This window comes from Salmo trutta, chromosome 1 (assembly GCF_901001165.1).
Source record: "Salmo trutta chromosome 1, fSalTru1.1, whole genome shotgun sequence".
NCBI classification, from domain to species: Eukaryota; Metazoa; Chordata; class Actinopteri; order Salmoniformes; family Salmonidae; genus Salmo; species Salmo trutta.
The window spans coordinates 52245569-52261831 of record NC_042957.1 but is presented as its reverse complement, the minus strand read 5'-3'; positions in this window follow the sequence as shown (position 1 = coordinate 52261831).

Sequence of the window (16263 nt, the reverse complement as noted above, 5' to 3'; positions counted from 1 at the left end):
TACGCTCTCCCTCTCTTCTCCCTTCCTCCTCCTCCCTCTCTCCCTCTTCCTGCCTCCCCTCTCTCTCTCCACGGTACTTGAGTCATCCTGCCTGTGTCTGTGAGTGGTGACATCATTGAGACTGGCTCATGCTGAGTTGGTGGTTAAATGGTCTTTAACGATGACCTTTAACGATGACACACACGCTGGCAGGGGATTAACAATCTGCTGACTCAATTAAAGACAAACACTGAGTAATCCTGGGAAATTATGAAAGAGGATAATCATCACGGGGGGGGGGTCATTTTGACTAGAATCAAACGAAAAACCAAAGCATCCCATCTAATCTGTAAATTAGAAATATAAACGCTTCCTATCTTGGAATTCTAGAAATGTAATTAAAGCATAGACTGAAAAAACTGTATTCGGGACATCCAGGATAGAGGAAACCTGTAGATGGCAGTGAAAACAGAGTGATGAGATGGAGAGTATGATTTTTATTTATTTTATTTCACATTTATTTAACCAGGTAGGCTAGTTGAGAACAAGTTCTCATTTACAACTGCGACCTGGCCAAGATAAAGCAAAGCAGTGTGACACAAACAACAACCCAGAGTTACACATGGAATAAACAAACATACAGTCAATAATACAATAGAAAAAGTCTATATACATTGTGTGCAAATGAGGTAGGATAAGGGAGGTAAGGCAATAAATAGGCCATAGAGGCAAAATAATTACAATATAGCAATTAAACACTGGAGTGATAGATGTGCAGAAGATGAGTGTGCAAGTAGAGATACTGGGGTGGAAAGGAGCAAAATAAATTAAATAAGTAACAGTATGGGGATGAGGTAGTTGGATGGGCTATTTACAGATGGGCTATGTACAGGTGCAGTGATCTGTGAGCTGCTCTGACATCTGGTGCTTAAAGCTAGTGAGGGAGATATGAGTCTCCAGCTTCAGAGATTTTTGCAGTTTGTTCCAGTCATTGACAGCAAAGAACTGGAAGCAAAGGCGGCCGAAGCAGGAATTGGCTTTGGGGGTGACCAGTGAAATATACCTGCTGGAGTGAGTGCTACGGGTGGGTGCTGCTATGGTGACCAGTGAGCTGAGATAAGGCGGGGCTTTACCTAGCGAAGACTTATATATGACCTGGAGCCAGTGGGTTTGGCGATGAATATGAAGCGAGTGCCAGCCAATGAGACCATACAGGTCGCAGTGGTGGGTAGTATATGGGGCTTTGGTGACAAAACGGATGGCACTGTGATAGACTGCATCCAATTTGCTGAGTAGAGTGTTGGAGGCTGTTTTGTAGATGACATCGCCGAAGTCAAGGATCGGTAGGATTGTCAGTTTTACGAGGATATGTTTGGCAGCATGAGTGAAGGATGCTTTGTTGCGAAATAGGAAGCCGATTCTAGATTTAATTTTGGATTGGAGATGCTTAATGTGAGTATGGAAGGAGAGTTTGCAGTCTAACCAGACACCTAGGTATTTGTAGTTGTCCACATATTCTAAGTCAGAACTGTCCAGAGTAGTGATGCTGGACGGGCGGGCAGGTGTGGGCAGCGATCGGTTGAAGAGCATGCATTTAGTTTGCTTGCATTTAAGAGCAGTTGGAGGCCACGGAAGGAGAGTTGTATGGCATTGAAGCTCGTCTGGAGGTTAGTTAACAGTGTCCAAAAAAGGGCCAGAAGTATACAGAATGGTGTCATCTGTGTAGAGGTGGATCAGAGAATCACCAGCAGCAAGAGCGACATCATTAATGTATACAGAGAAAAGAGTCAGCCCGAGAATTTAACCCTGTGGCACCCCCATAGAGACTGCCAGAGGTCCGGACAACAGGCCCTCCAATTTGACACACTGAACTCTGAGAAGTAGTTGGTGAACCAGGCGAGGCAGTCTTTTTGAGAAACCAAGGCTGTTGAGTCTGCCGATAAGAATGTGGTGATTGACAGAGTCGAAAGCCTTGGCCAGGTCGATGAATACAGCTGCACAGTAATGTCTCTTATAGATGGAGTTATGATATCATTTAGGACCTTGAGTGTGGCTGAGGTGCACCCATGGCCAGCTCGGAAACCAGATTGCATAGCGGAGAAGGTACGGTGGGATTCGAAATGGTCGGTAATCTGTTTGTTAACTTGGCTTTCGAAGACCTTAGAAAGGCAGGGTAGGATAGATATAGGTCTGTAGCTGTTTGGATCTAAAGTGTCTCTCCCTATGAAGAGGGGGATGACCGCTGCAGCTTTCCAATATTTGGGGATCTCAGACGATACAAAAGAGAGGTTGAACAGGCTAGTAATAGGGGTTGCAACAATTTTGGTGGATCATTTTAGAAAGAGAGGGTCCAGATTGTCTAGCCCGGCTGGTTTGTAGTGGTTCAGATTTTGCAGCACTTTCAGAACATCAGCTATCTGGATTTGGGTGAAGGAGAAATGGGGGAGGCTTGGGCAAGTTACTGTGGGGGGTGCAGGGCTGTTAACCGGGGTAGGGGTAGCCAGGTGGAAAGATGGCCAGCCGTAGAAAAATGCTTATTGAAATTCTCAATTATCGCAGATTTATCGGTGGTGACAGTGTTTCCTAGCCTTAGTGCAGTGGGCAGCTGGGAGGAGGTGCTCTTATTCTCCATGGACTTTACAGTGTCCCAGAACTTTTAGAGTTTGTGCTACAGGATGCAAATTTCTGTTTGAAAAAGCTAGCCTTTTCTTTCCTAACTGCCTGTGTATATTGGTTCCTAACTTCCCTGAAAAGTTGCATATCGCGGGGGCTATACAATGCTAATGCAGAACGCCACAGCATGTTTTTGTGCTGGTCAAGGGCAGTCAGGTCCGGAGTGAACCAAGGGCTATATCTGTTGCAGGTTCTACATTTTTTGAATGGGGCATGCTTATTTAAGATGGTGAGGAAAGCACTTTTAAGGAATAACCAGGTATGCTCTACTGACGGAATGAGGTTAATATCCTTCCAGGATACCCGGGCCAGGTCAATTAGAAAGGCCTGCTCGCTGAAGTGTTTTAGGGAGCGTTTGACAGAGATCAGGGGTGGTCGTTTGACCGCAGACCCATTACGGACGCAGGCAATGAGGCAGTGATTGCTTAGATCCTGGTTGAAGACAGCAGAGGTGTATTTGGAGGGCAGGTTGGTTAGGATGATATCTATGAGGGCGCCTGTGTTTACGGATTTGAGGTTGTACCTGGTAGGTTCACTGATAATTTGTGTGAGATTGAGGGCATCAAGCTTAGATTGTAGGTTGGCCGGGGTGTTAAACATGTCCCAGTTTAGGTCACCTAACAGCACGAGCTCTGAAGATAGATGGGGGGCAATCAATTCACATATGGTGTCCAGGGCACAGCTGGGGGCAGAAGGTGGTCTATAGCAAACAGCAACGGTGAGAGACTTTTTCTGGAAAGGTGGATTTTTAACAGTAGAAGCTCGAATTGTTTGGGCACAGACCTGGATAGTAAGACAGAACTCAAATCTCTGCAGTAGATTGCAACTCTGCCCCCTTTGGAAGTTCTATCTTGTCGGAAAATGTTATAGTTAGGGATGGAAATTTCAGGGTTTTTGGTGGTCTTCCTAAGCCAGGATTCATACACGGCTAGGACATCCGGGTTGGCAGAGTGTGCTAAAGCAGTGAATAAAACAAACTTAGGGTGGAGGCTTCTAATGTTAACATGCATGAAACCAAGGCTTTTATGGTTACAGAAGTCAACAAATGAGAGCGCCTGGGGAATGGGAGTGGAGCTAGGCACTGCAGGGCCTGGATTAACCTCTACATCACCAGAGGAACAGAGGAGGAGTAGGATAAGGGTACGGCTAAAGGCTATAAGAACTGGTTGTCTAGTACGTTCGGAACAGAGAGTAAAAGGAGCAGGTTTCTGGGCGTGGTAGAATAGATTCAAGGCATAATGTACAGACAAAGGTATGATAGGATACGAATACAGTGGAGGTAAACCTATGCATTGAGTGACGATGAGAGAGATATTGTCTCTAGAAACATCATTTAAACCAGGTGAGGTCACTGCATGTGTAGGAGGTGGAACTAAAGGGTTAATTAAGGCCTATTGAGCAGGGCTAGAGGCTCTACAGTGAAATAAGGCAATAATTACTAACCAAAACAGCAATGGACAAGGCATATTGGCATTAGGGAGAGGCATGCGTAGCCAAGTGATCATAGGGGTCCAGTGAGTAGCTCGGCGGGCCGGAGACACAGCGATTCAGACAGCTAGTGGGCCGGGGCTAGCAAGCTAGCAGAAGAGCCTTAGAGGGACGTCGCGACGGAATAAGTTTGTTGTAGCCCCCTTGTGCTGTTACGTCGGCAGACCAGTCGTCATGGATCAGCAGGGCTCCGTGTGGTAAAAGGGTCCAGACCAATTGGCAGAATAGGTATAGTGGCCAAAGAATTTGTCCGATGGGTCTCTTCAGCTAACAGTCCGATATGCTCTAGACAGCTAGTGGCCCGCACTAGCAGGATGGCAAATGGGCATTCAGGAGACGTCGCGACGGAGGAGCCAGTTGAAAAAAACCCTCGTACGAATTATATCAGTAGTCCAGTCGTGATGGGTCGGTGGGGATCCGTGTCGGCAGTAAAAGGGGTCAAGGCCAATTGGCAAAATAGGTATTGTAGCCCAAGGAGTGGCTGATGGACCTCTTTGGCTAGCCGGGAGATGGGCCTAGCAAACGCTCGCTCCAGGCTAATTGGTTCTTGCTTCGGGACAGAGACGTTAGCCAGGAGTGGCCGCTCGGATAGCAGCTAGCTAGCTGCGATGATCCAGGTGAAAATGTTCAGTGCTTGCGGTAGAAATCCGGAGATATGGAGAAAAATAAGTCCGATTTGCTCTGGTTTGAGTCGCGCTGTAATTAGCTACTACTAGCTAGTAGCTAATTAGCTGGCTAGCTGCTGTTGGGGGTTCCAGTTCAAAGGTAAAGAAAATAGCAGATCCATACCACATTGGGTGAGGCAGATTGCAGGAGAGTATGTTGAAGTTGAGGTTAAGAAAATATAAAAATATATGCATAGAAAAAAGATATAAAAAGATATATACACGGGACACAACAAGACGAGGACAAAAGACGTCTGACTGCTACGCCATCTTGGATTTGGATGATACTGTGTGGATTAGTGTTAGACAGGGATAGGGTGGGTGTTAGGGTTGAATATGTTCAGGTATTTTACGAATGTTCCATCACTTTTCTCCCGCGTAACCCGGTATTTCCCGCCAAAACCGGAAATGTAATTCAAAAGAATATAAAGCATATAAATAGGCCTGTGTTTGGATTTGATTAGAGCTTTGATCGAAAATTGAAGCCTGATGCTACCTGAGCCTGATGAGCCAGACATTAAATACATTTAATGAGCCCAAGTCCAAAAAAGCCCAAATGATTGTGCCATTATCCAATAACATATATGATATAGGCTACTGCACATTACGCACAACAGCAATACATAAAAACCCATAGATGTAGCTAGCTATATGCTCTCTTTGGTAAATACATGAAACTAGCTCCAGTAGCTAATCTTTTTGAGTGTGAACTGTATAACTATACTGTATTTTATTATACTGTATTATATGGATTGGAATTACACACCTCGTTCAAACCATGATAAAGTTGGGAGAGGACATGCAATTCCAGTGCAGCACATGCGGCCTACAAAGATACAAGTACAGGCTAGCGAATTTGAATAGCACTAGAATTGAATGAATCAAATCTATGTTTATTAGTCACATGCTTCGTAAACAACAGGTCTAGACTAACAGTGAAATGTTTACTTCCTGACAATGCAGAGAGAAAAAAGAGAGAAATAATATAAAAATATTACATCAGGAATAAATACACAATGAGTAATGATAACTTGGCTATATACACGGGGTACCACTACCGTGTCAATGTGCAGGGGTACGAGGTAATTGAGGTAGATATGTATATATAGGTATGGATAAAGTGACTAGGCTACAGGATAGATAATTAACAGTAGCAGCAGCATAGATGATGAGTCAAGAGTTGGTGCAAAAAGAGTCAATGCACAGGGTAGCTATTAAGTTAATTATTTAGCAGTCTTATAGCTTCGGGGGAGAAGCTGTTCAGGGTCCTTTTTCTTCCAGACTTAGTGCACCGGTACCGCTTGCCATGTGGTAGCAGAGAGAATGGTCTATAACTTGAGTGGCTAGAGTCTTTGACCATTTTTAGGGCCTTCCTCTGACACCTCCTGGTATAGAGTACCTGGATGGCAGGGAGCTTGGCCCCAGTTATGTACTGGGCTGTACGCACTACCCCCTGTAGCGCCTTGCGGTCAGATGCCAAGCAGATGCCTTATCAAGCGGGGATATAGACAGTCAAGATGCTCTCAATGGTGCAGCTGTAGAACTTTTTGAGGATCTAAGGGCCCATGAGTTGTTGTGCCTTCTTCACGACTGTGTTGGTGTGTGTGGACCATAATCATTTCTTAGTGATGTGGAAACCGAGGAAATTGAAGCTCTCGACCTGCTCCACTACAACCCTCCATTTCCTGTAGTCCCTGATCAGCTCCTTTGTCTTGCTGACAAAGGGGTGGTTGGCCGGGCACCACACTGCCAGGTCTCTGACCTCCTCCCTATAGGCTGTCTCATCGTCGTCGGTGATCAGGTCTACCACCGTTGTGTCGTCAGCAAACTTAATGATGGTGTTGGAGTCGTGCGCGGCCACGCAGTCGTGGATGAGCAGGGAGTACAGGAGGGGACTAAGCATGCACCTCTGAGGGGACCCAGTGTTGAGGGTCAGTGTGGCGGATGTGTTGTTGCCTACCCTCACCATCTAGGGGCGGCCCATCAGGAAGTCCAGGAACCAGTGGCAGAGGGAGGTGTTCACTCCCAGGGTCCTTAGTGATGAGCTTATGGTGTTGAGTGCTGAGCTATAGTCAATGAACAACATTTTTATGTAGGTGTTCCTCTTGTCTAGGTGTGAGAGGTCAATGTGGAGTGCAATAGAGATTTGTAGATATGTTGGGGTGGTATGCGAATTGGAGTTCGTCCAGGGTGTCTGTGATGATGGTGTTGATGTGACCAATGACCATCCTTTTAAAGCCTTTCATGGCTGCAGATGTGAGTTCTGTGGGGCGATAGTCATTTAGACAAGTTACCTTGGCATTCTTGGGCATAGGGACTATGGTGGTCTCCTCAATGTTTTCGGATGAATGCCAGAGTATAATCCAGTCTGTGCTAGTGAAACAGTCCTGTATGCTACCATTGGCTTCATCTGACACTTCCTGTTTGAGTTTTTGCTTGTAAGCAGGAATCAGGAGGATAGAGTTATGGTCAGCTTTGCCAAATGGAGGGAGAGGGAGAGTTTTGAATGCATCTCTGTGTGTGGCATAAAGGTGGTCTAGACTTTTTTTTTGCCTGTAGTTGCACAGGTGACATGCTGGTAAAATTGAGGTAAGATAGATTTCAGTTTCCCTGCATTAAAATCACTGGCCACTAGGAAAGCCACCTCTGGATGTGCATTTTCTTGTTTGCTTATGGCCCTATACAGCTCGTTGAGTGAGGTAAATAGTATGGTCTGCAGTTTATCATGAAGTATTCTACCTCAGGCAAGCAAAACCTTTAGACTTCCTTAACATTAAAGATCATGGCACCAGCTAACATAGAAACACACACCTTCCCCCTTAACCTTACCCGAAGCTGAAGGGGTGGGAGTTAGGGAGTGGAGGAGAGAACTTCTAAAGAACTTTAGGAAATTATTAAGGAGAAGGGTGAAACTTGGCAGGTGAAATGGGTGTGTTTTTGGCTCTCAGTCAGAGAGAGTAAGGCAGGTAGTATGCGTGTGTGTGTGTACCTGTTTGATTATCTACACCTGTCTCCGCTTGTTGGCTCTCTGCTTTTCACAGATATCTGAGTTTCGGTGTCTAGCAGCAAAAACCTATAACATGGGGAATGCTTCAGTTCATAGTAGGGGGAGGATCACTGCAATTTAGCCTCAGTGTGTCCTTAAGAAAAACAAATGGATCATGTGTCACCAGTAGGACGGCGCCAGCAGGTCGGGTTACCCCCTCCCAGTCTGGTACAATAAGAAATCTGCCTCTATCTCTATGAGCAGAGTGATAATTGTAGAACAGAGATTTGGCCCTCTAATCACAATCACACGTTTCACAGTGACTGGTAGTGGACATGGGGCTTTGGAGAAAGGGAAGGAGCAGAACAGAGCGATATGGTGGTTGGCTCAGTTTGTCCTCCGTCTGGAAATTCCTACTAAATTGTTTATTTTCCCCCGTGAGGAGAGAGAGGGGCAGGCAGGACAACAACAACAACCATGTTGTCATAATGACAATACCCGTTCTGTCTCTGTTTAACAACTTTTGTTTGTCGCCACATGTTGGACGGGCTGACCAGAATGGGCCAGAATTCCTTTTGTATTTCCCATACCTGAACAATTTGATGATTCTGGCTCTGAACAGACCTCCTGCTCATTCAACAGTTTGGGGAAGGAGGGATGACCTATTCACCATGTCTCATTGAATGGGTGACCCTCAGGAGTTTGTATGGGATTAGAGCACAGTGGAGTGATGTAGATGAACAGAACTGCATGTACATGCATGTGTGTGTTTACATATCTTGCATTACTCATCTCATATGTATATACTGTTTTCTATACTATTCTACTGTATCTTAGTCTGTTCCGCTCTGACATCGTTCGTCCATCTGTATATAGTCTTAATTCATTCCTACTTAGATTAGTATGTATTGGGTATGTCATGACGTTGGCCTCTTTGGGTACAGGAAGGACAGTTGACCCCCTCCCCTTTGTACCATCACCCAACCTACCTTCCCCCCCAACCCAGGGTTGTAAAAATTCCAAGAGGAGAATCTACTACAACATGTTTCATAGAGAGACAAAGGAAATTCTTCCAACTCATAGAATTGGAGAACCTAGCGACATGTGTGTTCTGGAGAAGATATGGAAGATTGATGAAGACTCCAGCTACGAACTGATCCGCTTGGTACAATTTTGTGATACTCAGAAGAGACAACATAGCCATATTACCCTAAAACAGTCTACATGATAGCCTCAGCGATGAGACTGAATCCACATGGGTGTATACAATGTATTATTAAGGATAAAGCTATTTGTAATACATTGAGATGCTATGTACTGATGTTAATGTGATAGAATTATATTTCTGTAACCAAGTCTAGCTCAGTCATAGGCACATCCCCAGGGACACATACAGGACCAGGCGTCATTTGACAAGCCTGTTCTCTGGGTACTATAAAAGACCCCCTGATTTACATTTCTACAGACCAGGCCTCCACTCCATCGTGAGTTTGGCCCAGAGGTTTGACCAGCCAAGTATTCTACTGAAAGTGAACCATACCACGTGGTTAACTTTTAGACTATCGATATCGACAGAATAAGAACAAGTCTTTGATATTAATTATTAGTCTGCAGCTAAGTAAATTATATCATCGAACGCGAAGACCAACCACATCCATTCTATGACGACATTCATGAATGTCGCTCTGACAGATCCATTCTAACCGAGAGTGAGAGAGAGAGAACGCTGACAAACTCTCCATCAGAACAAAACTCTCCAACAAGAATCCCGACGACACATGAGCGTAAATATATATTGATTGCAAAGGTTCCCGAATGAGTGAGCCTTCAATTGTCAATTGTTAATATTAATGAACTCTGTGTAACTTCTCAGCTTACCGTTTTATGACCCATTGTCTAACAGACCAGCCATGCTTGTTAGCCAGTAGGGCACATTACTATGCCAATCCTTGGTGACGATAATTGCTGTTTGTATGTTTTCTGTTAATTACTTAGTGTAGTAAATAAATGATTTTAAGACAATTGATGTATGGATGATTTTAGTAAAGACTGGGTTCGTGCAGATAACCAAGAATTACAACTTTCATGATGAGACTGAAACAACATACGGGTTAAGATTGACTGCTATCGATGTAAAATATTACTAAGTATTTTAAGAGTTTATTCAGAGGATAACAGCTCTATAAACGTTCTTCTGTGGTGCCCCGACTTTCTAGTTAATTACATTTACATGATTAGCTTAATCAGGTAATATCAATTACAGAGAAATAATTTTATAAGTTAGCATGTCATATCACTTAATCCGGCATAGCCAAAGACACAACATTTATGGTGCCCCGTGTGAGGCATCTAAGATAGAATTGGACTTTGCTGTGAAATTCTATATATCAATTGTGCAAACAGAATTGTACAAACAGCCTGCTATCTAAACAAAGTGATTGTGCATTTTCCATTGAGAGAAGCTATTTAAAATAGCCCCGGTCTTATATCGATAGCAGTGAGGAATAAATTCCAGTTTTAGTCCGTTAGGCCAAACGGTACTATTTCTGTCGGTAAATATTAACTTCTAGAGTAAGGTTAGAATTTAGAAGTTAACTGTCCGGTAACCGAGCCGAATAATTTGCCTACCGCACTAGGACAGTGTGGGCAGACCGTATGCGTATCTGTATTTTAGTACCGTGTCGCTCCGGTCAGCAGAAACGCTAGCAGAATATGCTGAATGGGGTTAAGGTGAGACGTCACTAGAAAACCCACCCTTTCCATAAGTGAAAGGATCCTATTTTGGTGCTTGGAAGGATACTTCTGAACCAAGTAGCAATAGCTTAGCATTACGGGCAAGCTAACAGAGAGGGAACATTTCCTCTCTCCATACCACGTTTAAAATTCCTCCGTAGCGCGACGGAAGTCCGACCTTTGTACTTCCGTTTAAATTTCATCATTCTGCACCCTGGTGGTGAAGAATTGCCAGCACATCTCTAGGGGAAATTCAAACGTGGAGCACGGGATATGACGTCTCATTCAATTTAACTAACAAGTGAAATTGCCAGATTTACCTTTTCAAGTGGATCTTTTTAAAAAATATCCAAAATTGATTGGGCGTCCATAATGAGACATGATTAACTTTTTCCAAACTTAACTTAGATGAAGCAAGGCTCTCAGGTAATTCAAAGTTAATTCCCAGATAGCCTATACAGGTTTGATATATCCTAAATAGATTAATCAGTAAAATCTGCTTTAGCAAGGCACAGTCAGTAAAACCCCTTTACTGACGCTCAGCCCAGGTAGGAGCGTACCCTAGTGGTGAAGGGTCCCAACATTTGACCTTCGGTTTACACTTATGATATCCAATCAATGGAGATTGTAGGAACCAATCGTCTCATTCAATTTAATAAGTTAAATTGTCGAACATACCTTTCTAGGTTCTTCCAATTAAATGAGACAACTTAAACTTTGCATATTAACCTGGATGAAGCAAACTCTCAGGTAATTCAAGTTTAATACCCAGACAGCCTACCCAGGTAGGACTAATCATTGGCATTGATTAATTCAATTTGCTTTTGCAAATTCATTCACGCCCAACTTCCACAGTACTGTACAGTACTGATGGTTCATTAACGTCTATAAATAGATTAAAATCGTCTTTGCAGCTCCCCACGTTCCAAAACCAAATTTTGGAAAATTAGGAAAAACATTTTTCCTTTCAAATGTTCTAATAATGTGCAAGCTATCAGAGGGGGTGGTCCCCACTCGCCCGCTAATTAGTGAACCTCCACCCGTAAATGGATTGATCTCTGACCTCAGCAGCGATAACAACCCTAATTATGCCATTAGTGGAAAAGCTGACAACAATGTTTTCCAAAATCAACCATCGGGTGCAGGCCTCGTAAAGGTTCTCTCCAGTCTAGCTCTGATGTCTTGCCATCCGAGATTGCCATCTGTCCAATACCGCAGTGCACAGCTGAAGCACGAGCAGGTAATGGTAGACATAAAGGGACAGGTGGAGAGAACCGGGAAACCAATGACCAAGGCAGACAAGGGAAAAATTCTGCTAGCTATGGAACTGCGTTCGAAAACTGAACAATTAAATGTAATTGCAAAAACGTATGACGATGAACAAGCACAAGCTCTTCAACAAAATCGTTTTCTACAGGAACAAAATCATAGGCTACAGGAACAACTCGATTTAGCCAAAACTAAATACGATGATGTCCACGCCAAACTAGATAAATCTGAAGAGTTATCTACAAACAGGAGCGCTCAACTTGACAACATGCATGCTGTTTTGTTGAATGTTACTCAAAATAACACGGTGCTCCTCAAAGCGCTGCAGACCAAAGACGATCAGTTAATGAACACAATGACAAAGTTGGATGATAAATCAGCAGAACTTATTGAAGTCGCTGACCAAATGAATGATGAGAGAACTCAGGTGATGAGGTTGGAAATATTGATCTCTAAGCAAGCAGAGGAAATCTCATCACTGAATCTCTCGCTCCGTACTCAAGACCTCTATCTGCAAACCATGACAGATAAGTTTGAGACCGAAAGGAGCAGGTGTGACACTCACGTGCCCAAAATCAGTAATCTAAGCGGTCAAGTGGACTCTGCAATGCAGCAGAATTCCACCCTTAGGTACCATCTGGAGGAAATCCAGAATGGTCACGCTCTACAGCGCGACTTCCCATCCAAGCAACCAGAGCCCTGTACTCACAGGAGTGAAGACAATAGGTTTCAGACCTTGCCTCCCTCATGTGTCCCTCAGTCTTCTCCTCTTTGCCCTTCGGCACTGAGTAATCTGGCGCCTCTTGGCCAACAACAACAAGGCTTGGCTTCCTCTCTTGGCCTTTCGGCCCCAATCTCTCCACAGGATGAAGCCAACCCTCTCCGCCCGCTTGGCGCGGAATACCTTGACAAACTCGTCAAGAATTTCCCCACCTTTGACCCCATTCCAGGTCAGCCAAACGATACTGAGACGTTCCTAGCTGACATAGAGGACGCGTTGGATGGCTACCCGAACGCTACGGGTTCTGACAGGGTTTACCTGTTGAAGCGAACGTCAAATAGACACGTGACAAGGTTCATTCGTCTACAACAGCAACACGTGCTAAATGACTACACTAAACTTGCCACAGCTTTGAAATTAGAATTCAGTGGTTCTGCAACTCGCAAACACGATAGCTCACTGGCTAACACCGTCAAACAAGCTCGGAACGAACACCCACAAGCTTACTATCATAGGCTTCGTTCAGTTTACTTTGGCCTACTCACAGAAACAGGAATGGAAGAGCTTTTACCATTCAAACAAATGTTTCTGTCGAACATATATCCCACCTTCATTACCTACTTGGGCCCTGCCGCCCACGTTGGCTTGCCTATCTTACAACTCAGAGAGCTTGCAAGCACAGCTTTTGAGGCATCAAAAGTTCACAACGCTAAGAGCCCTGACCACTCGGTTTTGAAGTTTAACCAGGAGCACTCACTCCAGTTAGAGGGTGCATTATCAGGTATTGGAGCGTCGAGAGATGACGCACAACAACAGTTTCTACCACGAAACCATGATTCCAATAACCTCCGCGGTCGAAATAACTGTAAAGTACGTAGCCATCAACATGACTACCGCTACAATCGACCCGTTCGCTGCGTTCCTGCACCCAACCCACAAAAAGTGTCAGAGCACAAGGGTAACAAAGGGTTGAAGGTCGATCAAAACGTAGACCAATGTTCTCCAGAAGTCCCACTACGGGAAGAACTTAAGCGAGAACAATTTGAGAAAAGGGTAAAAGATAAGTCACAAGGACTAGAAGGGGAATTACCGGACACCAGGTCCGCAGGAATTAACACCCATAGCAAGGACGTTAAAGTTCAAATTTCTCCCGCTCTCATTCAAGACCCTATCCAGGGCCCGCTTGATCAAGAAACAAGCCCCCGGGCTTTGTCTATAGACTCTGATACTAAAGTTGTGAAGATAAAGGTCAAACGCTTCGTTAAAGCCAAGGCCACTCAAAATCGGAAAAGTCAATCTGCTTCCATCTTGAACAGACATGGCACATCACGTCGTTGCGAACGACCACTCCACTTTGTGGGGAATATGTCCACTAACCACGAATCTAAACGGCCATACCTGGAAACAGTCCTGGAGGACTGCTTAGCTTGTCATGCGCTAATTGATTCGGGTGCGACAATATCACTCATCTCTCAAACATTGTTTGATGATCTCAAAAGGGCTTTGAAGCCAACTAAACGTTGGTTAAAAGTGGAACGATGCGACACTAAACTTCGAGGGGTCACTCAGACTACCTCGCCTCTCACATTGAGAGTCATGCTGAAACTACACTTCCAGGACGTATCGCTCGTTCACCCTGTGTATGTTACCAGCCTCGAAACTGTAACCCTCCTACTTGGAGCAGACTTGATGGATCGGTTACTCCCATTGATGGATTGGAAAACCAACCAGGTATGGTCACAGGCCACAGTGCCTTCTCCACTGACCACACTGTCTTCCCCTAACGCTAGCTGCAACGCAGTCCTTCACGAGGGGTATCTGTCGAAAGCACCCCTTGGGAAAAAGACGTTTAGAAACCTCTTGGTACAAAATCCGATCCATGGAGATATTACGATATCTCGACACATTCCATCAGCCAACCTGATTGTCCATTCTTTTCATGATTTCGAGCCAGCTGTCTCTGTGAATAAGCAACTTCCCTCCTCCTTGCAGTCGTGCAATACGATAGTTGATATGCACTTCTCTTGCCCTTTGGACACTTCCGCAAGCACTGCGGCCGTCCCAGCAAGAAAAACATCGATGCGCAGAGTATACTCTGCTTCCGATGATACACCTTCCGCTTTGTTGGGGACTGTCACCCCTTACAATGACACTAATGGCGTCAGTCCAGCAACTGACCCGATGACTCCCACTGGGGAAACACTTTGCAATATCACAGACCGATATCCTCGTCTCAGTTCGCAGGTAATGAAGAGGTTGCCACACGCGGACGCGGTGGGGACTGACATGCCTCGACAGCCACTGAGCGTTTTGAAGCACAAACACCAGGAGATTTGGTTGAAAGGTTACAGCCATTCTCATAACAACGCGGCCGCTGAAAACTCGTACGTAGGGTCCGATCTTCTTGTTTGCGCATCGGACACCAACACCACCCGCTGGTGGGGGGGTCCCGAGGCACAAAGGGGGGGAATAGTAGCCCAGACCCATGATGAGCCTCATCGAGGCCGGTGGGGGGGTCAAGACTACGGACAACACCGTACGAGGCCGCCAGAGCATAAATCAAATCTAGTTGTAAACTCTCCTATGAGAACAGTGAGGAGCAGACAGGCCCCTAGACGGGGATTATCTTAGAACACATCTAAGATAGTAATGAGGTGTACCACACTGGTCGTAAAGGAAGTCCAGTGGACTTGTCCACCTCCAAAACAAATGACATCAGTAATCATTCTTTGCCATGTGTAGGTTCAACTACCATACAACTAGTAAAATGCTCCAATCACGTGTTCCGGTAGATAATATTTCAGAATAAATCGGTAGGATAACTGGTCCCCTTGAGTACCAGTACCAATACTAGCAACAGTCAGTCCAGCTACAATCAGTAAGAAGGTTAGAGATTTAACCAATCAAATTACCATCGACAACAGCGACATAGGAGTCACTCAGAGTGCAACACGTGGAGGGGAATCTCCAGTGCACTCTTCCAATGGTTAACACACATGTCACTAATAAATAGGACCCTCCATTCAGGAGGAAAATTATTAGAAGTCATGAACCATGATCACACCACGTATGACTGGTCCAATACTTAAAGAGTACTTCCGTCGTGAGCTTAGCTCCTCCGTGGATAACATAGCTATGAAATAGACTTCATACCTAACGCCACTACAATAGTGGAAGACACCGTGACTTGTAGAAAACTACTACAGACCCCCTTGACACCAATTCTGACTGACCTCCAGGCATTGACCTGAAAATTACCTGACTACGTCAGACTCATTCTGAACAAGTTGTAATCTGCCCGGATACTTGGTTTTCTTCCCTTGACATGCGCGCTTGTGTAAGCATAAGCGCACATGCACAACGGAACATCCAATTAGGATTTATGCTAGGACCACTTAAGGGCCCAAGCAATATACCAGCCTTAGTAAAGTTGAACATTTACTTCTAGGCCTTTGACTCTACAGCACTCACCAGTTTTCTTCCCAGAAGTCCATAGGTCATCCCTGTAGACTGCCCAAAACTAGTGCATTACAGCTGTAGACTTATCATATAGTTATCAACTTAGGATAGCGCCTAAGCAACACACCAAGTAGGAAAAACCCTAGATATGGCATTAGAGACAATGCCATGATAATCATTTTGCCAGAACATTGGACGTATATAGAATACAGTCCAATTAGATGATTTTTTTTTTTGTGTGAGAACTATATTTTGTATTGTTTTTGTTTTGTTTATGCTTTCATTCCTTT